This window comes from Dermacentor variabilis, chromosome 9, assembly GCF_050947875.1.
Source record: "Dermacentor variabilis isolate Ectoservices chromosome 9, ASM5094787v1, whole genome shotgun sequence".
Classification (NCBI taxonomy): Eukaryota; Metazoa; Arthropoda; class Arachnida; order Ixodida; family Ixodidae; genus Dermacentor; species Dermacentor variabilis.
Genome location: NC_134576.1, coordinates 8,024,872 through 8,048,867, shown reverse-complemented (window position 1 = coordinate 8,048,867; position 23,996 = coordinate 8,024,872). Strand labels below are relative to the sequence as shown.

Below are 23,996 nucleotides of genomic sequence, written 5' to 3'. Positions count from 1 at the left end.
TCAACAGCTGTCACGACCCATCGATGACCCGCTGGCGTTATGGGCAGAGGGCCGACTAGGTCTATCCCAACGATGGCAAACGGTGTCTCGGGACATGGAATGGGCTGTAAAAGCCCAGCAGGAGGCGAAGTCGGACGTTTCCGCCGTTGACACTGAACGCAAGAAGCGACGTACTTGGCCACAAAGGTAGACATGCCTGGCCAAAAGAAACGGCTCCTAACGCGGTGGTATGTTTTGTGGAATCCCAAATGGCCAGCAGATGGGTCGTCGTGCAAGGCTTCAAGGACTTGTGTGCGCATCGAACGTGGAAGAATAGGTACCCAGCGGTGTCCGTCGGAGTTGTATACGTAGCGGTACAGCACATCGTTGTCAAGCTTAAATAGTCGCAGCTGTCGACGTAATCTGGCATTTGGTGCAGATGTAGTTCCGCACAGGCGTTGGATGATGCTGTCGCAGTAGGGGTCAGAACGTTGACACGAGGCGAGGTGAGTGACGCGATTGGAAGATAACGTGTCAGTAACCGATAGAGGTAATAACGGTAATAACGGGAGTGACGACTTAGTCTCATCATCAAGTGGCGAGCAATGGGGAGGTGTACTCGAAGCTAATAGTGGCAGCGGGCAGCGAGAGAGAGCGTCGGCATCTTGATGCTTTTTCCCAGACTTGTAGACAACGTCAAAATCGTACTCTTGTAAGCGTACCACCCAGCGACCAAGTCGTCCGGACAAATTTTTGATTGACGACAACCAGCATAAGGCGTGGTGGTCGGTTATGACCGTGAAATGGCGTCCGTAAAGATATGGTCGAAATTTTTGGATTGCCCAAACTACTGCGAGACATTCCTGTTCTGTGATCGAGTAATTCTTTTCGGCAGGTGTTAGTGCGCGACTGGCATAGGCAACAACTCTCTCTCGTGAGGTGGTATCACGCTGTAAAAGTACAGCACCGATCCCATGGCCACTAGCGTCGGTGTGCAAGCAAGTTGGTGCGTTCTCATCGAAGTGACAGAGGACAGGGTCGGTGGTTAATGCCTGTTTGAGGGCTTGAAAAGAAAGTTCGCATTCATCTGTCCAAGGGAAAGCAGTGCCCGACGTGAGCAACTTGTGTAGCGGCGATGCCACGGCCGCAAAATGACTGATAAAGCGGCGGAAGTAGGATGCCAGGCCCAAGAAACTTCTTAATTGCTTTTGATTTTCAGGGCGAGGGAAGCGAAGCACGGCAGCAACCTTTTCGGGATCCGGTCGAACGCCATCTTTGCTGATAAGATGGCCCAACACTGTGATGTTCGTTCTGGCAAAAAGGCATTTCTTTGTGTTGAGTTGGAGTCCAGCGTTGGAAATGCATGTGAAAACTTCGTCCAAGCGCTCAAGGTGCTGACGAAAAGTTGTAGAAAAAATAACGATGTCATCTAAATAGCACAGACAGGTCTTCCACTTAAGGCCACGTAAAACTGTGTCGATCATGCGTTCAAATGTTGCAGGGGCATTACATAAACCGAATGGCATGACGTTGAACTCGTAAAGTCCGTCTGGTGTTGCAAAGGCTGTCTTGTCCTTGTCCGCATCGTGCATGGGGATTTGCCAGTATCCGGATCGGAGGTCTAGACTAGAGAAATATTCTGCACCCTGGAGGGAGTCAATGGCATCGTCAATTCTTGGCATCGGATATACGTCTTTGCGCGTGATCTTATTAAGGGCTCGATAATCGACGCAGAATCGTACAGAGCCGTCTTTCTTGCGAACCAGCACGACAGGAGACGACCAAGAACTGGAGGATGGCCGAATGATGTCTCTCTTGAGCATGTCATCAACGTTATCCGCAATGATTTTCCGTTCTGCGGAAGACACGCGATACGGGCGGCGGCGTACAACCGAACTGCCTTCGGTTTCGATGCGATGTACTGCGACGGAAGTGCGCCCCAGAAGCTTGGAGTGGACGTCAAATAAGGCTCTGTGTTTGTGCAGGAGTGCCAGAAGGTCTTCTTTCTGCGCAGCGGTCAAATCGGGATTTATCGCGGCCGTTAACGCAGCGGTAGCAGTGTGATAATCAGTTGTGGTAGACAAAGGTGGTGATTCAGTGTGAAGCGGTACCAGCGAAAGAGGTTCGGTGTCAGTAAAGCATGTCACAGTAGAGCCCTGGGAGAGCACAACTGGCGAAGAAGTAGGGTTATGAACAGCGACAAACGCTCTACCGTCCTGAAACCGTGCTAGGCTAGGAGTAAGGCTAAGCCCACCAGAAATGCAGTAACCGCTCGGTGCAAGGAACACATCACCATTAAGAATAGTGTCGGAAGTCAGCGTCAGAATATGCTCATTACCCGCGGGAATGAAACAGTCGGTAGACGTGACAAAACGCAGGCTATGAGCATTGACAGCGGACGAAGATTCAGTGTCCGTCATATGAATAGTTCGCTGACGGCAAGAGATGAAAGCTGAGGCGGAGGACAGGAAGTCCCATCCCAAAATCATCGCGTAAGTGCACGAAGATAGCACGACGAACTGAATGTGGTGGAGGATGCCATCAATGAAAACGCGCGCAGTGCAAACACTGGAGGGCTGAACAAGAACTGTATTAGCACAACGAAGGGGAGGGCCATCATACGGTGTCTTCACTTTTCGCAATCGAGAACACAAGTCAGCACTAATAACGGAAAGCGATGCACCTGTGTCAACCAAGGCTTCGATTCGGACACCTTCAACACACACCAGAAGTACATTTGACGGGGGCTCCGGAGGAGTTTCACGTTGTCCAAAAGATGCAGCTTTCCCTCCTGAAGCTGCACCATTTAGTTTTCCGGGCGGTGATCGGAGGACGAAGTAGCCGGTCGTAGAGGTGAAGAAGAGCGCCGCATCGGTGATGGAGAGCGACGACGCGGGAAACGCAATGAACCGGCAGTGTTGAAGTCCTGTGGAGATGGGGAACGTCGTGAATAATAATCGTAGTCAGAACGCCGACGTCGTGGTACAGGGCCAGAAAACTGATCCCTTTCAAAGCCGTCATAGCCACGTCTTTCATCTTGCTGACGGCGTCGGCAAAACCTGGAAATGTGGCCACGGATGCCGCAGTAGTAACAAACCGGTCGAGGTGGGCTCCATGCGTTATAAGACGGAACAGGCGATGGTCTTGCAGTGATAGGATTCAGGGACATGTACGGTGCAGGTGCCTGTTGTGAGGGCTGCTGGGAGGGTGGCGCTATAGAGGCAACCTGAGCGTATTTTGGCGTATGGATAGGGCGCGGGCTCGTGATTTGCGGGCAGGTCACGGCAGCTAGCTCTTCCCTCACGATATGGCGTAGGCCGCGACCAGGGGGCATCAGATGGACCTCAGGAGGGTTTGACGAAGCTTGGGCGTGCAGTTCCTCACGGATGATGGAGCGAATCAAAGCACGTAGCTCGCTGTCGTTGGACGCCTTGCAATCAGACGTGTCAGGGTGTAAGCGGAGTATATGAAGGTCATCGAGACGCTGACACGTACTGATGATGTCGGCGACGGTAGTGGGATTCAGCACTACAAGAGCATTGAATGCCGCAGTCCCAATACCCTTGAGCAGGTGGCGCACACGGTCACTCTCTGCCATCGAGGTGTTCACGCGGCGGCAGAGGGCGAGGACGTCCTCTATGTATGAAGTGTAGGACTCGCCTGAGTGCTGTACACGCTCAGCAAGCTTCTTCTTAGCGATATCGGAGCGGAGAGACGAGTTCGCGAAAATCTGGCGTAGATGGTGTTTAAAGATGCTCCAGTTGACCAAATCGAGCTCATGATTGGAAAACCAAGTTTTCGCAACTCCGGTTAGGTAGAAGGCGACGTGAGCAAGTTTTGCTGATTCGTTCCAGTGGTTAAAGTCACTCACGCGCTCGTATAGCTCCAACCAGTCTTCAACGTCGTCGCCTGGAAGCCCAGCAAAGAGCGGTGGATCCTTCTGAGGGGTGGTGACTGTCCAAGAAGGGGTTCCCGCAGGAGTAGGCAAGGTGGATGTCGTGGTACTGGTCTGCTGGTCTTGCGACATGGTTGAGTGCAGTTGGTAGAGGCGGCGACCCGAGCGGAGCTCCAGGGATGTACCGTAGGTGAAGCTGGAGAGCGACCGGGAGCGAGAGGGCGAAGGAACCGGACAGCACACTCCAACACTTGTGAGACGAGGTTTAGGCAGCCAGTCTCTTCTTTATTCTCTCGAGTGAGAGCCCCACCACCAGGGTCCAAAACGGTGATGATGAGTATGTACAGGTGAGAATATGAAGCGTATGAATAATGCTCACATGCCTAATAAATGGCATCAAGAAACGATAAATTATTAGAAATTAAAGTGGATGAAAAAACAACTTGCCGCAGGTGGGAACCGAACCCACAACCTTCGCATTTCGCGTGCGTTGCTCTACCAATTGAGCTACCGAGGCGCTGTTTCCCCATCAACTTTCTTGGGTATTTATGTGTACTAGTAAACCCTGGGAGTGTTAGCCAGCGCAACCAATCACAGACCTTCGCGGCGCACGTGGAGCGTCCTCCTTGACGCAGTTGTCACAAAAAAGTGATCTTTTCGGTTGAAGGCAACTGGTCAATAAACCCACATATGCTACCTGAAGGCATCAATCTTGCGGGATTGGAGACCCTCGCTATGTAATAAACGAGAAGAAAGGGGGTTAACCGAGAGGCCCGATATTTATTAGTGATATCATGAGAAGCCAACAAGGACTGACAGCAAGGACAACATAGGGGAAATTAGTTGTGCCTAATAAATGGTATGAAGAAACGATAAATTATTAGAAATTAAAGCGGATGAAAAAAACAACTTGCCGCAGGTGGGAACCGAACCCACAACCTTCGCATTTCGCGTGCGATGCTCTACCAATTGAGCTACCGCGGCGTTGTTTCCTCATCAACTTTCTAGGGTATTTATGTGTACTAGTAAACCCTGGGAGTGTTAGCCAGCGCCACCACTCAGTCACCTTGGCGGCGGACGTGGAACGTCCTCCTTGACGCAGGCGTCACAAGAAAGTGATCTTTTCGGGTGAAGGCAACTGGTCAATGAACCCACATATGCTAGCCGAAGGCATCAATCTTGCCGGATTCGAGACCCTCGTTATGTAATAAACGAGAAGAAAGGGGGTTAACCAAAGGCCCGATATTTATTAGTCATATCATGAGAAGCCAACAAGGACTGACATCTAGGACAACATAGGGGAAATTAGTTGTGCCTAATAAATGGTATGAAGAAACGATAAATTATTAGAAATTAAAGCGGATGAAAAAAACAACTTCGCTTAGGTGGGAACCGAACCCACAACCTTCGCATTTCGCGTGCGATGCTCTACCAATTGAGCTACCGCGGCGCTGTTTCCTCATCAACTTTCTAGGGTATTTATGTGTACTAGTAAAACCCTGGGAGTGTTAGCCAGTGCCACCACTCACAGACCTTGGCGGCGGACGTGGAATGTCCTCCTTGACGCAGGCGTCACAAGAAAGTGATCTTTTCGGGTGAAGGCAACTGGTCAATAAACCCACATATGCTACCCGAAGGCATCAATCTTGCCGGATTCGCGACCCTCGTTATCTAATAAACGAGAAGAAAGGGGGTTAACCAAAGGCCCGATATTTATTAGTCATATCATGAGAAACCAACAAGGACTGACATCTAGGACAACATAGGGGAAATTAGTTGTGCATAATAAATGGCATGAAGAAGCGATAAATTATTAGAAATTAAAGTGGATGAAAAAACAACTTGCCGCAGGTGTGAACCGAACCCACAACCTTCGCATTTCGCGTGCGTTGCTCTACCAATTGAGCTACCGCGGCGCTGTTTCCCCATCAACTTTCTTGGGTGTTTATGTTTACTAGTAAACCCTGGGAGTGTTAGCCAGCGCCACCACTCACAGACCTTAGCGGCGGACATGGAACGTCCTCGTTGACGCAGGCGTCACGAGAAAGTGATCTTTTTGGGTGAATGCAACTGGTCAATAAACCCACATATGCTACCTGAAGGCATCAATCTTGCTGGATTCGAGACCCTCGTTATGTAATAAACGAGAAGAAAGGGGGTTAACCGAGGGGCCCGATATTTATTAGTGATGACACTTCAAACAAGCTAAAGGATATTCAAACGAGCGTCACTGACATCAAAAGGCGACTCAGTGGTGTCGAAGAGCGACTAAAAGCAGTTGATAACCTGTGTCATGACGTCACCACCGTTAACTCAGTCGTTCAGGAATCGCAGGAGCAGCTGAAAACCATAGAAACTAAACAGTTGGAGCAGGCCAATCTGGTTGTTGATGACCTAAATAACCGTATGCGCAGAAATAACCTAATATTTAAGGGAATCCCGGAAGAACCAAAAGAAACATGGGTTGACACTGAACGCATCATCAACCAGTTTCTGTTAACTAAGCTAGGCTTCAATGCAGGCGAAATAGAGCGAGCCCACAGAATAGGTTGACCTAAAGCAGGTCACATCCGACCAATTATCGTGAAATTTCTGAGTTTTAAAGACAAGAGCATAATTTTAAGAAATGCTTCCAAATTGAAGGACCTGCAGAAGCCACGCGTGTGGATTGAAGAAGATTTCTGGGCCCGAATGCAGCTCATCAGGAAAAAACTCGGAGATTTCGCTCGCGATGTACGTAAGCCTAACGAAAAATATACTGTGGTCTACGATAAACTTCTTCTTGGAAGCAAATGTTACACCTTTGATTCATCACAAAACAAAGTAACCTGTCTTTCAACGCGCAATGAAGCCGAAGTATGTCGGCTGAAATGAGCAACCTACTGTTGGCGCACGAGGGGACGAAACTAACCAGAATGATTGACACAGTCATGCTAATCAAGGTGATTCATTGTCACTCCTGCTGTGCAACTTTCGAAGCATGTTTCACAAACAGGACCAGCTATGTGCATTTATTGAGGCTTGTTCTGTAGATATTGTTCTTGGGACAGAAACTTGGCTTACACCCGATATTAGGGAAAACGAGCTGTCGCTCTCTAGAAACTTTACTATATTTAGAAATGATAGGGTGGGCGCACGGGGAGGCGGTGTTGTAGCTGCCGTGAAATCTAATCTATGTGCTCGCGTTGTTGACACACAGTCAAATATTGAAATTTTGTGGATTTCACTTCAGGTCTGTCCCTCTGTGACTTGCGCAGTCGGAGTCTGTTACCGTCCGCCTGATGCTACTTCTGAATTCATCGAGAGTCTTAATCATTCCCTAACTTTAATCCAAGACAAGTATCCAACTTCACCTATAATCCTTGCTGGCGATTTCAACTACGCCACAATAAATTGGCAGACGTGTACGCCCCTAGGTTGTGCAAGGAAGAGCGAATGCAAGGAATTTCTCGATGTTCTTTGTTCATTTGATCTGCATCAAATAGTTTGCAAACCAACACGTGGAAACGCTATTCTAGATCTAGTTCTCACAACCGAACCGGAAAATATGCTTGTTCACGTCCTTGAATGTATTAGCGACCACAACGTAGTACACTGTGGATACCAATTACAAAGTAGTAAACCAGAAAAGGCAACGAAATCTATTTACGATTACTCCCGTGCAAACATCGACGCGATTCTTACAGACCTGTCATATTTTTCTGTGTGGTTCTTGGAAACCATGGCTTATCGCAATACAAATGATAACTGGCTCGCTATCCGAAGAAAGCTTATTGAACTGAAACAAAAGCACGTTCCCAAAATTAGAATAACGTCATCAACACAGAGCACATGGTTCACGTCCCAAGTAAAGAGAGCAATAAATAAAAAGAAACGCCTTTACTCTAAAGCTAAGTTGTCCCACTCGGATGGTGATTGGCAGCGATACCGAGAACAATCAAATAAATGTAAAGCTGAAATTGAAGCATCTAAAGACAAGTTTTTTAACGGTGACATCGTCAGCATGATAATGAACAATCCGAAAAAGTTTTGGAATGTAATTAACCCTAAACACTCTTCTCAATCCACTATACCAATCATTAATAACGGTGAGCTACTCTCACCATCTGAAGCTGCGACTGAATTAAACTCGTTTTTCAGCTCTGTATTCACAAACGAAAATCCAATTCCACCTGACCTTACGTTTCCTTCAATTAACTCATCTATGAATGATCTCATAATTACACCAGAGGGAATAGAATCGGCCATCGATCGACTTTCGAATAACTGAGCGCCAGGTCCAGACGGCATCTGCACAAAGATGCTTAAAATGACTAAACCTATAATATCTCCCATATTAGCCGCCCTTTTCCAGCAATCAATAGATACAGGAATTGTACCAGATGACTGGAAGGTCGGTCGTATCACTCCCATTTATAAATCAGGTGACCGTTCAGTGCCCTCAAACTATAGACCTATATCCTTGACTAGTATTCCATGTAAATTACTTGAGCATATCATATCTTCCGCAGTTATGAAATATTTATCTGAACATAACTTCTTTTCTAACAATCAACATGGATTTCAGAAAGGACGCTCTTGTGAAACACAGCTTTTTGAACTTATAACTGATCTTCATCAAGCTGTTCCCGATTCCATAAAAATCGATGCCATATTTATAGACTTCAAGAAAGCATTCGATAAAGTTCCCCATTCTCGCTTAATGTTGAAACTTAGCCGGCTTAACATACATGGTAAAATTATAAATTGGATCTCAAGTTTTTTAACCAATCGCTACCAATTTGTTTCCGTAAATGATCACTTTTCGCTTTAGCACAAGTTAAATCTGGCGTTCCTCAGGGATCCGTACTTGGCCCAATCTTATTCTTAATTTACATTAATGACATCAGTAACAACCTGACCTCAACAGTTCGATTGTTTGCAGATGACTGCGTTCTTTACAGACAAATTATCACCTCTGAAGACACTAATATTTTACAGGCCGACCTAAACAAAATTTCACTTTGGTGCGAGCAATGGCAAATGGAAATTAATGTTTCTAAAACTAAAACAATGACATTTAGCAGAGCCAGTAACGTTCACTTAAGTTCATATTTTATGAACAGCATATGCATAGAGAATGTGTCTACATTAAAATATTTGGGAGTCCATTTAACTTCTAACCTTACATGGAATGATCACATTGATGAAACAATTTCGAAAGCAAATAAAACACTTGGATTCATTAGGCGAAATTTGTATTTAGCAAATGAGTCAACTAAATTATTAGCTTACACAGCTCTAGTTCGCTCAAAGATTGAATACGCTTCCATAATATGGAATCCAAATCAGACTTACCTAATAAACAAGCTGGAATCTTTACAAAATAAAGCAGCACGCTTCATCACTAAAACATACTCTAGAACATCCAGCATCAGGGCTATCAAAGAGTCCCTCCAATTACCGTCTCTAGAAACACGACGACTGTTAGCACTGCTTTCCCACTTCCACAGATTGTATCATACCCCGTCATCCTTTACAGCATCCCATATCAAACCCCCACACAAAATTTTTCCCCGCCTCGACCATCCCTACAAAGTGCGTCCCATGTTTGCACGTACGAATCTCCTGCGACAATCACCGCTCTTTCTAGCTATTCATCACTGGAATAAGCTGCCAAAAGAAATTGCTTCTATACGTGATCATGACTCATTTGTTAGTAATTTGAAGCGCAGTTTTACGCATGTTGTGTAAAAGCAGAATTTTATGCCTTTGACGCATTCTAAGTGTATCTACATGCTTTGTACGGAGTGTTGTTGTTGTTGTTTTCATCATGTATGCAATTCTCTTTCCTTTTTTTCTTTTTATATTTTCTTCTTGTATTCGGTGATCTTTACCACGGTGTTCTATATTGCCTTCCCCCCCTAATTGTGTTTGACATATCCTGTTGTTAACCCCCCCCCCCCCCCCTATGTAATGCCCATAAGGGTCTTTAGGGTATCTGAATAAAAAAAGAATATCATGAGAAGCCAACAAGGACTGACAGCAAAGACAACATAGGGGAAATGAGTTGTGCATATTAAATGGTATGAAGAAACGATAAATTATTAGAAATTAAAGCGGATGAAATAACAACTTGCCGCAGGTGGCAACCGAACCCACAACCTTCGCATTTCGCGTGCGATGCTCTACCAATTGAGCTACCGCGGCGCTGTTTCCCCATCAACTTTCTAGGGTATTTATGTGCACTAGTAAAACCCTGGGAGTGTTAGCCAGCGCCACCACTCACAGACCTTGGCGGCGGACGTGGAACGTCCTCGTTGCCGCAGGCGTCACGAGCACGGGATCTTTTCGGGTGAAGGCAACTGGTCAATAAACCCACATATGCTGGCTGAAGACATCAATGTTGCCGCATTCGAGACCCTCCCTATGTAATAAACGAGAGGAAAGGGGGTTAACCATGGGGCCCGATATTTATTAGTGATATCATGAGAAGCCAACAAGCACTGACAGCAAGGACACCATAGGGGAAATTAGTTGTGCCTAATAAATGGCATGAAGAAATGATAAATTATTAGAAATTAAAGCGGATGAAAAAACAACTTGGCGCAGGTGGGAACCCAACCCGCAACCTTCGCATTTCGCGTGCGTTGCTCTACCAATTGAGCTACCCAGGCGCTGTTTCCCCATCAACTTTCTTGGGTATTTATGTGTACTAGTAAACCCTGGGAGTGTTAGCCAGCGCCACCACTCACAGACCTTGGTGGCGGACATGGAACGTCCTCCTTGACGCAGGCGTCACGAGAAAGTGATCTTTTCGGGTGAAGGCAACTGGTCAATAAACCCACATATGCTACCTGAAGGCATCAATGTTGCCGGATTCGCGACCCTCGTTATGTAATAAACGAGAAGAAAGGGGGTTAACCGAGGGGCCCGATAGTTATTAGTCATATCATGAGAAGCCAACAAGGACTGACAGCAAGGACAACATAGGGGAAATTAGTTGTGTCTAATAAATGGTATGAAGAAACGATAAATTATTAGAAATTAAAGCGGATGAAAAAAAAAACTTGGCTTAGGTGGGAACCGAACCCACAACCTTAGCATTTCGCATGCGATGCTCTACCAATTGAGCTACCGCGGCGTTGTTTCCCCATCAACTTTCTAGGGTATTTATGTGTACTAGTAAAACCATGAAAGTGTTAGCCAGCGCCACCACTCATAGACCTTGGCGGCGGACGTGGAATGTCCTCGTTGACGCAGGCGTCACGAGAAAGTGATCTTTTTGGGTGAAGGGAACAGGTGAATAAACCCACATGTGCTACCTGAAGGCATCAATCTTGCCGGATTCGAGACCCTCGTTATGTAATAAACGAGAAGAAAGGGGGTTAAGCGACGGGCCCGATATTTATTAGGCATATCATCAGAAGCCAACAAACACTGACACCAAGGAAAAGATAGGAGAAATTAGTTGTGCTCAATAAATGGAATGAAGAAACGATAAATTATTAGAAATAAAGTGGATGAAAAAACAACTTGCCGCAGGTGGGAACCGAACCCACAACCTTCGCATTTCGCCTGCGATGCCCTACACACTTATCTACCGCGGCAATGTTTCCCCATCAACTTTCTTGGGTATTTATGTGTACTAGTAAAGCCTGGGAGTGCTAGCCAGCGCCACCACTCACAGACATTGGCGGCGGACGTGGAATGTCCTCGTTGACGCAGGCATCACGAGAAAGTGATCTTTTTGGATGAAGGCAACTGGTCGATAAACCCACATATGCTACCTGAAGGCATCAATGTTGCCGGATTCGAGACCCTCGATATGTAATAAACGAGAAGAAAGGGGGTTAACCGAGGGGCCCGATATTTATTAGTCATATCATGAGAAGGCAACAAGCACTGATAGCAAGGACAACATAGGAGAAATTAGTTGTGCTTAATAAATGGTATGAAGAAACGATAAATTATTAGAAATTAAAGCGGATGAAAAAACAACTCGCCTCAGGCGAGAACCAAACCCACAACCTTCGTATTTCGCCTGCAATGCTCTACAAACTTATCTACCGCGGCAATGTTTCCCCATCAACTTTCTTGGGTATTTATGTGTACTAGTAAACCCTGGGAGTGCTAGCCAGCGCCACCACTCACAGACATTGGCGGCGGACGTGGAATGTCCTCGTTGACGCAGGCATCACGAGAAAGTGATCTTTTTGGATGAAGGCAACTGGTCAATAAACCCACATATGCTACCTGAAGGCATCAATGTTGCCGGATTCGAGACCCTCGATATGTAATAAACGAGAAGAAAGGGGGTTAACCGAGGGGCCCGATATTTATTAGTCATATCATGAGAAGGCAACAAGCACTGATAGCAAGGACAACATAGGAGAAATTAGTTGTGCTTAATAAATGGAATGAAGAAACGATAAGTAATAGAAATTAAAGTGGATTAAAAAACAACTTGCCGCAGGTGGGAGCCGAACCCACAACCTTCGCATTTCGCGTGTGATGCTCTACCAATTGAGCTACCGCGGCGCTGTTTCCCCATCAACTTTCTTGGGTATTTATGTGTACTAGTAAACCCTGCGAGTGCTAGCCAGCGCAACCACTCATAGACCTTGGCGGCGGACGTGGAATGTCCTCGTTGACGCAGGCGTCACGAGAAAGTGATCTTTTTGGGTGAAGGGAACTGGTCAATAAACCCACATGTGCTACCTGAAGGCATCAATCTTGCCGGATTCGAGACCCTCGTTATGTAATAAACGAGAAGAAAGGGGGTTAACCTGGGGGCCCGATATTTATTAGGCATATCATCAGAAGCCAACAAACACTGACACCAAGAAAAACATAGGAGAAATTAGTTGTGCCTAATTAATGGAATGAAGAAACGATAAATTATTAGAAATTAAAGTAGATGAAGAAACAACTTGCCACACGTGGGAACCGAACCCACAACCTTCGCATTTCGCGTGCGATGCTCTACCAATTGCGCTACCGCGGCGCTGCTTCCCCATCAACTTTCTTTGGTATTTATGTGCACCAGTAAAACCCTGGGAGTGTTAGCCAGCGCCACCACTCACAGACCTTGGCGGCGGACGTGGAATGTCCTCGATGACGCAGGCGTCACGAGAGAGTGATCTTTTTGGGTGAAGAGTACTGGTCAATAAACCCACATGTGCTACCTGAAGGCATCAATCTTGCCGGATTCGAGACCCTCCTTATGTTATAAACGAGAAGAAAGGTGGTTAAACGAGGGGCCCGATATTTATTAGTCATATCATGCGAAGCCAACAAGCACTGATATCAAGTACAACATAGGGGAAATTAGTTGTGCCTAATAAATGGTATGAAGAAACGATAAATTATTAGAAATTAAAGCGGATGAAAAAACAACTCGCCTCAGGCGGGAACAGAGCCCACAACCATCGCATTTCGCTTGCGATGCTCCACCAATTGAGTTACCGCGGCGTTGTTTCCCCATCACCTTTCTTGGGTATTTATGTGTACTAGTAAACCCTGGGAGTGTTAGCCAGCGCCACCATTCACAGACTTTGACGGCGGACGTGGAATGTCCTCGTTGACGCAGGCGTCACGAGAAAGTGATCTTTTTGGATGAAGGCAACTGGTCAATAAACCCACATGTGCTACCTGAAGGCATCAATGTTGCCGGATTCGAGACCGTCGTTATGTAATAAACGAGAAGAAAGAGGGTTAACCGAGGGGCTCGATATTTATTAGTCATATCATCAGAAGCCAACAAACACTGACACCAAGGAAAAGATAGGAGAAATTAGTTGTGCTCAATAAATGGAATGAAGAAACGATAAATTATTAGAAATTAAAGTGGATGAAAAAACAACTTGCCGCAGGTGGGAACCGAACCCACAACCTTCGCATTTCGCCTGCGATGCCCTACACACTTAGCTACCGCGGCAATGTTTCCCCATCAACTTTCTTGGGTATTAATGTGTTCCAATAAACCCTGGGAGTGTTAGCCAGCACCACTACTCACAGACATTGGCGGCGGACGTGGAACGTTCTCGTTGACGCAGGCGTCACGAGAACGTGATTTCTTTTGGAGAAGGCAACTGGTCAAAAAACCCACATATGCTACCTGAATTGGCATCAATGTTGCCGGATTCGAGACACTCGTTATGTAATAAACGAGAAGAAACGGGGTTAACCGATGTGCCCGATATTTATTAGTCATATCATGAGAAGCCAACAAGCGCTGACAGCAAGGACAACATAGGAGAAATTAGTTGTGCTTAATAAATGGAATTAAGAAACGATAAATTAATAGAAATTATAGTGGATTAAAAAACAAATTGCCGCAGGTGGCAACCGAACCCACAACCTTCGCATTTCACGTGCGATGCCTAACCTATTGAGCTACCGCGACGCTGTTTCCCGATCAACTTTCTTGGGTATTTATGTGTACCAGTAAAAACCTGGGAGTGTTAGCCAGCGCCACCACTCACTGACCTTGTTGGCGGACGTGGAACGTCCTCGTTGCCGCAGGCGTCACGAGAACGTGATCTTTTTGGGGGAAGGAAACTGGTGAATAAACCCACATATGCTACCTGAAGGCATCAATGTAGCCGGATTGGCGACCCTCGTTATGTAATAAACGAGAAGAAAGGGGGTTAACCGAGGGGCCCGATATTTATTAGTCATATCTTGAGAAGCCAACAAGCGCTGATAGCAAGGACAACATAGAGGAAATTAGTTGTGCTTAATAAATGGTATGAAGAAACGATGAATTATTAGAAATTATAGTGGATGAAAAAACAACTCGCCTCAGGCGGGAAACCGAACCAACAACCTTCGCATTTCGCCTGCGATGCTCTACAAACTTAGCTACCGCGGCAATGTATCCCCATCAACTTTCTTGGGTATTTATGTGTACTAGTAAACCCTGGGAGTGTTATCCAGCGCCACCACTCATAGACATTGGCGGCGGACGTGGAATGTCCTCGTTGACGCAGGCGTCACGAGAAAGTGATCTTTTTTGGATGAAGGCAACTGGTCAATAAATCCACATATGCTACCTGAAGGCATCAATGTTGCCGGATTCGAGACCCTCGTTATGTAATAAACGAGAAGAAAGGGGGTTAACCGAGGGGCCCGATATTTATTAGTCATATCATCAGAAGCCAACGAACAGTGACACCAAGGAAAACATAGGAGAAATTAGTTGTGCTCAATAAATGGAATGAAGAAACGATAAATTAATAGAAATAAAAGTGGATGAAAAAAGAACTTGCTGTAGGGGGGAGCCGAACCCACAACCTTCGCATTTCGCGTGCGATGCTCTACCAATTCATCTACCGTGGCTTTTTTTTTTTTCTTTATTGCCTGCTTAGACATTAACACACACAAAAAACAAATCCATATACACAGTGCACCCACATCACATCAGGTGGGATGGTCGCTAAAATTTCTTGAGGCACACCAGCTCATCAAGGATGCTAACCCAGTCTGGGGTTTCGCTTTGTGCACGATACACTTCTCGTAATAGTGACATACTTTCAATGAAGTTCTCTCGCGCAGAGCACACATTCACATCAGCATGACGTACAGCCATTCTTGTTTTCCACAAACTGTGGAGACCCAGCAACATGAACATGTCGAACGGTGGCCCGTCATCGCTTTTAACTGGAAGGAACCGAATTCCATAGGGGTTTATGGGGAGTTCTTTTTTAAGAGTGCGCTGCAAGATGTCCCAGTGAAAGACAGCGTCCCAACACTCAATGAAGGCGTGTTCAATTGTTTCAGGCTTTTTACACAGCCGGCAATCGGTAGTCCAGGGTACGAATATTCCTTTCTGTTCTAGCCATACTTTAACGGGGAGGGTGTTCGTGTGTAGGTGGAAAAAGAAAGTTTTCGCAGCAGGTCTTACAGGCATCCTTTTGACTCGTTTCAGCACATCTTTTCCTGGGCCTCCACAATAAACACTCCTATACAGTGGGATAGGTAACATACTGTCAACTAAATCTGCGTACAGTTTCTTTCTTCTCACTGAGCACAAGTACTCCAGCGAAAAACGTGCGCAGAGTATTCTAAAAGATGCAACGACTTCACGATAGTACCCAGTCGCTCTAGTGATAGCACTAGATGTGGACACAACAAATTCAGGCAGTTCTGTTGCCATTTTCGCCTGAATGACCGTACGGAGGAAAACATTTCTTTCATCTCGCAGGAAGATGAACCGCGATACGATCTGTCTAATGAACAAGTGTGAGAGCCCAAGGCCCCCATTTCAAACTGTGCGAAAAAGATTTGTTCGACTGGATCGCTCCCAAGTGGAGTTCCAGATGAAGGTAGCAAACACTCGATGCATTTTTTGAACGTTTACACGGGACATGAACATTACTTGCAGTATGTACCAAACTTTGGCAATTAAAAATATATTGCAAGCTGAAGCACGTGCAAACACTGACAATCCCCGGCCCTGCCATCCTTTTATCTTTTCTTTCATTGATTCTATTTGGCCGGTCCACAACTGTGTCGAGTCCCGATAGTGCTCAAGGGGCACTCCTAGATACAGTGGAGGCACTGTAGTCCACTGCATACCGGCGAATTTTGTGGGTGTCGCGTCCCAGCTTCCATGCCATATCCCAACACTTTTTTCGAAGTTTATCTGGGCACCAGTGTACCTACAAAAGGATCTTGCAAGGCGGACAGCCTCGACCACGCTTTCCCTGTCTTCACAAAAGACGGCGACGTCATCTGCATAAGCTAGCATTTTAACTTCTGCGGCGTGCAGCCTAAAACCACGAATGTTTTCATTCCGTATGACTGCCATACAAAAGGGTTCGAGGTACAGGGCAAAAAGCAAGGGAGACAAGGGACAGCCTTGCCGTACAGACGAGCGGAGTGGCACCCGCGAACTAAGACACTTATTAACTATAAGCTGCATGTAACAGTCTTCATAAGCCATTTTAACGCCATCTACAATGACGCTCCCAACATTACAGTACTGCAGTATAGCGAAAAGCACCTCATGTGACACCCGGTCGAACGCCTTCGCAAGGTCTAGCTGCAACATGGCCACCCGACCCCCAATGGCATCGCAACATTCAAGCACATTCCTTGCAATGTGGGTGTTCGTGAAAATGGTGCGGCCTTTAATGCCACACGTCTGGTGTGGCCCTACAAGCTGCTGAATCACGCTTTGAAATCGTCGAGCCAGTACTTTCATAAATATTTTGTAATCTGTGTTGGTCAGACTTATCGGTCTGTATGAACTTACTGAAAGGAGCTTTTCCCGTTCATCGGTTTTCGGAATTAATACTATGTGCGAAGTCTGGAATGAGGGTGGTACTTTTTTAAATTCATACGCCTCTGAGAGTAGTCGGTGCAATATGCACGCAAACTCCTGACTGAATGCCTTGTAAAAAGCGGCGCCTAGGCCGTCCGGCCCTGGCGATTTGCCTGATGGCAGTTCTTCTATCGCCCTTTCAATCTCGGACACAGCTATTGGTCTCTCAAGACTTTCTCTAACGTCGTCATCCAACCTTGGCATCTCGCTCATGAATTCACTCTCGAAGGCCAGTCCAGAAGGAGTCACATTGCCGAACAATTCGCGATAGTGTTCCACAAAAGCTTTCTCAATCGACGAAGCGTCTGACGTCACCTCGTTTTGAAGACGTATCTGTTGGATCTCATTTCTTGACGCGTGACGCTTTTCATCGCTCATTGCCCGTTTGTTTGGTATCTCACCCATCCATAGGCGTTCGCTTCTAGCGCGTATAACTGCTGCTTTGTATCGCTCGGCGTCGATAACTTCAAGCTCGTGTCTTACTTTCTTTACGTTTTCAGCTAATAGATCGTGACCCGCATTTTGTGCGCTTGACAGATATTCTAGCTGTCTTTGCAGCTCTCTTTGTTTCTGTAATTTATCGTGCTGAAGGCTGCTTCCTCTTTCTATTGCAATGAACTTAACTTGAATCTTAAATTCCTCCCATGTGGCAGTAAAATATTCACCCTCATTTGTCATCAACTCTGTTATCTTTTCCTTAACTCTGCGCACAAATGGTTCATCATCAAGCAGCTTTTCGTTGAATTTCCACATGTTCCAGTTGAATCGTGTTCTTTTAACTTTTTCCCCAATCGAGAAGCTTACCAGGCTATGTATGGTCCGTGAACGATTGCGGTGCGACGTTATAACTATTACAAAGGGTGATCAAGTCGTCAGAAACATACACTCTGTCCAGCCTTGCTCGGCTATTTCGCTGAATGTGCGTGTACTGCGGAATCATACCATCAGTGAGGACTAGGCCCACATCTTCTAAGTTGTGGTCTTCAATTAGTCTGCTCAAAAGGAGAGCACTTTTATCGCGAACCCTTTCCCTTTTTAGTCGGTCTTCCGGAGAACACACACAGTTAAAATCACCAAGTAATATGACAAAGCGATCACATTTTAGATATTGCTCGATACATTCAAAAAACAAAAATCGATCATTCACATTGTTTGGCGCATAAACGCATACGAGCCGCCACAAATCGTGGGAAAAAGAAAAATCTACAATAAGCAAGCGGCCAGTTTCAGAAACAGTTACACTTTCTTCAATAATACCAGCACTCTTCCGTATTAATACGCACATCCGCCTGATGTGCCATTCGCATGGCACACGCACACATTGTAATGCGCCGTGAAAGGCGTCACCATGCGATCGGTCTGCTCTTGGGTTTCGACCTTAGTTTCTTGTAAGGCAACTACATCGAGTTCCTTCTCCATACACAAGCGGCTAAGTTGATACTGCCTCCTTCGCGCTCCAAGGCCACGGACATTTAACGTGGCAACTCTCAGTGCTCTCTCTAGTTTCACCGCCATTTATCTGCAAAAGCAAGCCGATCGCACGGTGTCGCTGAAGAACAAGCGATCCAGACACACTGTAGAAAAATTTGCATGCATAACTTTTGCACTGAAAACCGCTCGATCCACACGCGTACCTTTAGAGCGTACGCGAAGCCCGATTCCAAAAAGGACGCCATCTCTTCACGACGTTAGTCCGGGCGCCCCAGTAGGCGCCGAGTCCTACTTAGGCGGTTTTGCCGCCGGCCGTATGTCCGGCGGGATGTTTGGCTTCGGGCGCACGGGCACACGACGACCCGCCTGCGCTTTTGGCGGCGGCTCGTCTTTGGCCCCGTTGTCAAGGTTGCCGTCCAGGCTGCCGTCCAGGTTGCCGGTCGAGTCCCTCGCTCTTTTCATAGCCACATTGGTTGCACTCGATTCTTCGACGTCCATCAAGGGAGTTGCCGGTCCGTGCTCCGTGGCGGCCTCCTCGGCAGTGGCGGATTTTGCGGCCGATTCTTCTTTGGCTCCTTCGTCGCATGGCCTTTGCACTGCATCTTTCGGGCTCGTAGGCAGCACATTTACCACCTTCGTGGCTTTAGCAGCCGGCACATAAGGTGTTGCAACTATGTCCGCCGGTGGTACTAGCACGCGGGAAGCCTCATCAACGTCAGCCTCATCCATTAACAGGTCAGCCACGTCCTCTCGAAGCGCAGGTCCTGCGACGGATGCGTAAGTCTTAACACATTCCGTATCCAGGTGGCCGTAGCGACGGCATACTGCACATTTCGGGACGCGGCAGTCACGTCGGACATGTCCGGTGTTTCGGCACTTCAGGCAAAGGGGTGCTCTGCCCGGTACCACAACTAGGGTCTGCTCACCAGCTACACGAAGTTGATGGGGCAGGTCTTCTACGGTCATACCCGTCTTCAGAACCAGGGACACCGCCCGTGTCGACGATGCTTTATCTTGAACTCCTTGAACACGCCACTTTTCATGGAAAACGTCCGTGACCTTTCCGAACGGTAACAGGGCTGTCCGTATATCCTCGTCCGACACGTTATGAAGCATCCAATGCAACTTCAGCCGCACGGCCTGATTGGCAGGATCAACGACAATGCACCGATGTTCATTCACCTTGAGGTTCTTGGCGCTTGAAAGCTTTTTCACGCCTTCGTCGCTCTTGAAAGTAACCGCCCAAACGTGGCTCATCTGATACGCCCCTAGGGCGATGACATCGGCAAGTAGGCCTAAGCTAGCCAACGCATCTCGGAAATGTTCCACACGATACGGCCTGGCACGCACATCCGCATGCAGAAAAACTGTATTTAAAACTATCCGACCTGTCGGCAATTGAGGCAGCAAAACTTGGTATTCCGGGTCTTCTGAGGCAAAACTCCTGGTACCGCGGCCCTGCTGGGCCGCTGAAGCCGCTCCTACGGAGCTCATGATCGGCACGTCCGCTCGCTAGCGCGGCAGAAAGCCGAATCCACTATACTCTTCATCTACCGTGGCGCTGTTTCCCCATCAACTTTCTTGGGTATTTATGTGTACTAGTAATATCCTGGGAGTGTTAGCCAGCGCCACCACTAACTGACCTTGGCGGCGGACGTGGAACGTCCTCGTTGCCGCAGGCGTCACGAGAACGTGATCTTTTTGGGGGAAGGAAACTGGTGAATAAACCCACATATGCTACCTGAAGGCATCAATTTTGCCGGATTCGAGACCCTCGTTATGTAATAAACGAGAAGAAAGAGGGTTAACCGAGGGGCCCGATATTTATTAGGCATATCATCAGAAGCCAACAAACACTGACACCAAGAAAAACATAGGAGAAATTAGTTGTGCTCAATTAATGGAATGAAGAAACGATAAATTATTAGAAATTAAAGTAGATGAAGAAACAACTTGCCACACGTGGGAACCGAACCCACAACCTTCGCATTTCGCGAGCGATGCTCTACCAATTGAGCTACCTTGGCGCTGTTTCCCCATCAACTTTCTTGGGTATTTATGTGTACTAGTAAACCCTGGGATTGCTAGCCAGCGCCACCACTCATAGACCTTGGCGGCGGACGTGGAATGTCCTCGTTGCCGCAGGCGTCACGAGAAAGTGATCTTTTTGGATGAAGGCAACTGGTGAATAAACCCACATATGCTACCTGAAGGCATCAATGTTGCCAGATTCGAGACTCTCGTTAAGTAATAAACGAGAAGAAAGGGGGTTAACCGAGGGGCCCGATATTTATTAGTCGTATCATGAGAAGCCAACAAGCACTGACACCAAGGACAACATAGGAGAAATTAGTTGTGCTTAATAAATGGAATGAAGAAACGATAAATTAATAGAAGTTATACTGGACTAAAAACAACTTGCCGCAGGTGGGAGCCGAATCCACAACCTTCGCATTTCGCGTGCGATGCCTACCCTATTGAGCTACCGCGGCGCTGTTTCCCCATCAACTTGCTTGGGTATTTATGTGTACTAGTAAAACCCTGGGAGAGTTAGCCAGCACCACAACTCACACACCTTGGCGGCGGACGTGGAACGTCCTCGTTGACGCAGGCGTCACAAGAAAGTGATCTTTTTGGGTGAAGGGAACTGGTCAAAAAACGCAGATGTGCTACCTGAAGGCACATCTGCCGGATTCGAGACCCTCGTTATGATATAAACGAGAAGAAAGGGTGTTAACCGAGGGGCCCGATATTTATTTATCATATCATGAGAAGCCAACAAGCACTGACAGCAAGGACAACATAGGGGAAATTAGTTGTGCTTAATAAATGGAATGGAGAAACGATAAATTATTAGAAATTAAAGCGGATGAAAAAACAACTTGCCGCAGGTGGGAACTGAACCCACAACCTTCGCATTTCGCGTGAGATGCCTAACCTATTGAGCTACCGCGGCGCTGTTTCCCCATCAACTTGCTTGGGTATTTATGTGTACTAGTAAAACCCTGGGAGAGTTAGCCAGCACCACAACTCACAGACCTTGGCGGCAGACGTGGAACATCCTCGTTGCCGCTGGCGTCACGAGAACGTGATCTTTTTGGGGGAAGGAAACTGGTGAATAAACCCACATATGCTACCTGAAGGCATCAATGTTGCCGGATTCGAGACCCTCGTTATGTAATAAACGAGAAGAACGGGGGTTAACCGAGGGGGCCGATATTTATTAGTCATATCATGAGAAGCCAACAAGCACTGATCGCAAGGACAACATAGAGGAAATTAGTTGTGCTTAATAAATGGAATGGAGAAACGATAAATTATTAGAAATTAAAGTGGATGAAAAACCAACTTGCCGCAGGCGGGAACCGAGCCCACAACCATCGCATTTTGCGTGCGATGCTCTACCAATTGAGCTACCGCGGCGCTGCTTCCCCATCAACTTTCTTGGGTATTTATGTGTACCAGTAAAACCCTGGGAGTGTTAGCCAGCGCCACCACTCATAGACATTCGCGGCGGACGTGGAATGTCCTCGTTGACGCAGGCGTCACGAGAAAGTGATCTATTTGGGGGAAGGAAACTGGTGAATAAACCCACATATGCTACCTGAAGGCATCAATGTTGCCGGATTCGAGACCCTCGTTATGTAATAAACGAGAAGAAAGGGGGTTAACCGAGGGGCCCGATATTTATTAGTCATATCATCAGAAGCCAACAAACACTGACACCAAGAAAAACATAGGAGAAATTAGTTGTGCTCAATTAATGGAATTAAGAAACGATAAATTAATAGAAATTATAGTGGATTAAAAAACAACTTGCCGCAGGTGGGAACCGAACCCACAACCTTCGCTTTTCGCGTGCGATGCCTAACCTATTGAGCTACCGCGGCGCTGTTTCCCCATCAACTTTCTTGGGTATTTATGTGTACTAGTAAAACCCTGGGAGAGTTAGCCAGCGCCACAACTCACAGACCTTGGCGGCGGACGTGGAACGTCCTCGTTGCCGCAGGCGTCACGAGAACGTGATCTTTCTGGGGGAAGGAAACTGGTGAATAAACCCACATATGCTACCTGTAGGCATCAATGTAGCCGGATTCGCGACCCTCGTTATGTAATAAACGAGAAGAAAGGGGGTTAACCGAGGGGCCCGATATTTATTAGTCATATCATCAGAAGCCAACAAACACTGAGACCAAGGAAAACACAGGAGAAATTTGTTGTGCTTAATAAATGAAATGAAGAACCGACAAATACTAGAAATAAAAGTGGATGAAAAAAGAACTTGCCGCAGGGGGGAGCCGAACCCACAACCATCGCATTTCGCGTGCGATGCCTAACCTATTGAGCAACCGAGGCGCTGTTTCCCGATCAACTTTCTTGGGTATTTATGTGTACTAGTAAAATCCTGGGATGTGTTAGCCAGCGCCACCACTCATAGACCTGGGGCGGCGGATGTGGAATGTCCTCGTTGACGCAGGCGTCACGAGAAAGTGATCTTTTTGGATGAAGGCAACTGGGCAATAAACCCACATATGCTACCTGAAGGCATCAATGTTGCCGGATTCGAGACCCTCGTTATGTAATAAACGAGAAGAAAGGGAGTTAACCGAGGGGCCCGATATTTATTACTCATATCATCAGAAGCCAACAAACACTGACACCAAGGAAAACACAGGAGAAATTAGTTGTGCTTAATAAATGAAATGAAGAAACGACAAATAATAGAAATAAAAGTGGATGAAAAAAGAACTTGCCGCAGGTAGGAGCCGAACCCACAACCTTCGCATTTCGCGTGCGATGCTCTACCAAATGAGCTACCGTGGCGCTGTTTCCCCATCAACTTTCTTGGGTACTTATATGTACTAGTAAACCCTGGGATTGCTAGCCAGCGCCACCACTCATAGACCTTGGCGGCAGATGTGGAATGTCCTCGTTGACGCAGGCGTCACGAGAAAGTGATCTTTTTGGATGAAGGCAACTGGTCAATAAACCCACATATGCTACTTGAAGGCATCAATGTTGCCGGATTCCAGACCCTCGTTATGTAATAAACGAGGAGAAAGGGAGTTAACCGAGGGGCCCGATATTTATTAGTCATATCATCAGAAGCCAACAAACACTGACACCAAAGAAAACATAGGAGAAATTAGTTGTGCTTAATAAATGGAATGAAGAAACTATAAAAATAATAGAAATTATAGTGGATGAAAAAACAACTCGCCTCAGGCGGGAACCGAACCCACAACCTTCGCATTTTGCCTGCGATGCTCTACAAACTTAGCTACCGCGGCAATGTTTCCCCATCAACTTTCTTGGGTATTTATGCGTACTAGTAAACCCTGGGAGTGTTAGCCAGCGCCACCACTCATAGACATTGGCGGC

The 23,996-nt window shown here is 46.7% G+C and overlaps 2 non-coding genes across 2 annotated transcripts; both read right to left on the bottom strand.

Moving 5' to 3' along the window:
• Positions 1-4,785: 4,785 nt before the first annotated feature.
• Positions 4,786-4,858, bottom strand: TRNAS-CGA (transfer RNA serine (anticodon CGA)). Its single transcript has one exon. It is a non-coding gene; the product is annotated as a tRNA-Ser (tRNA).
• A 17,106-nt stretch (positions 4,859-21,964) lies between these two features.
• Positions 21,965-22,037, bottom strand: TRNAL-CAA (transfer RNA leucine (anticodon CAA)). The gene has a single exon. It is a non-coding gene; the product is annotated as a tRNA-Leu (tRNA).
• Positions 22,038-23,996: the final 1,959 nt, after the last annotated feature.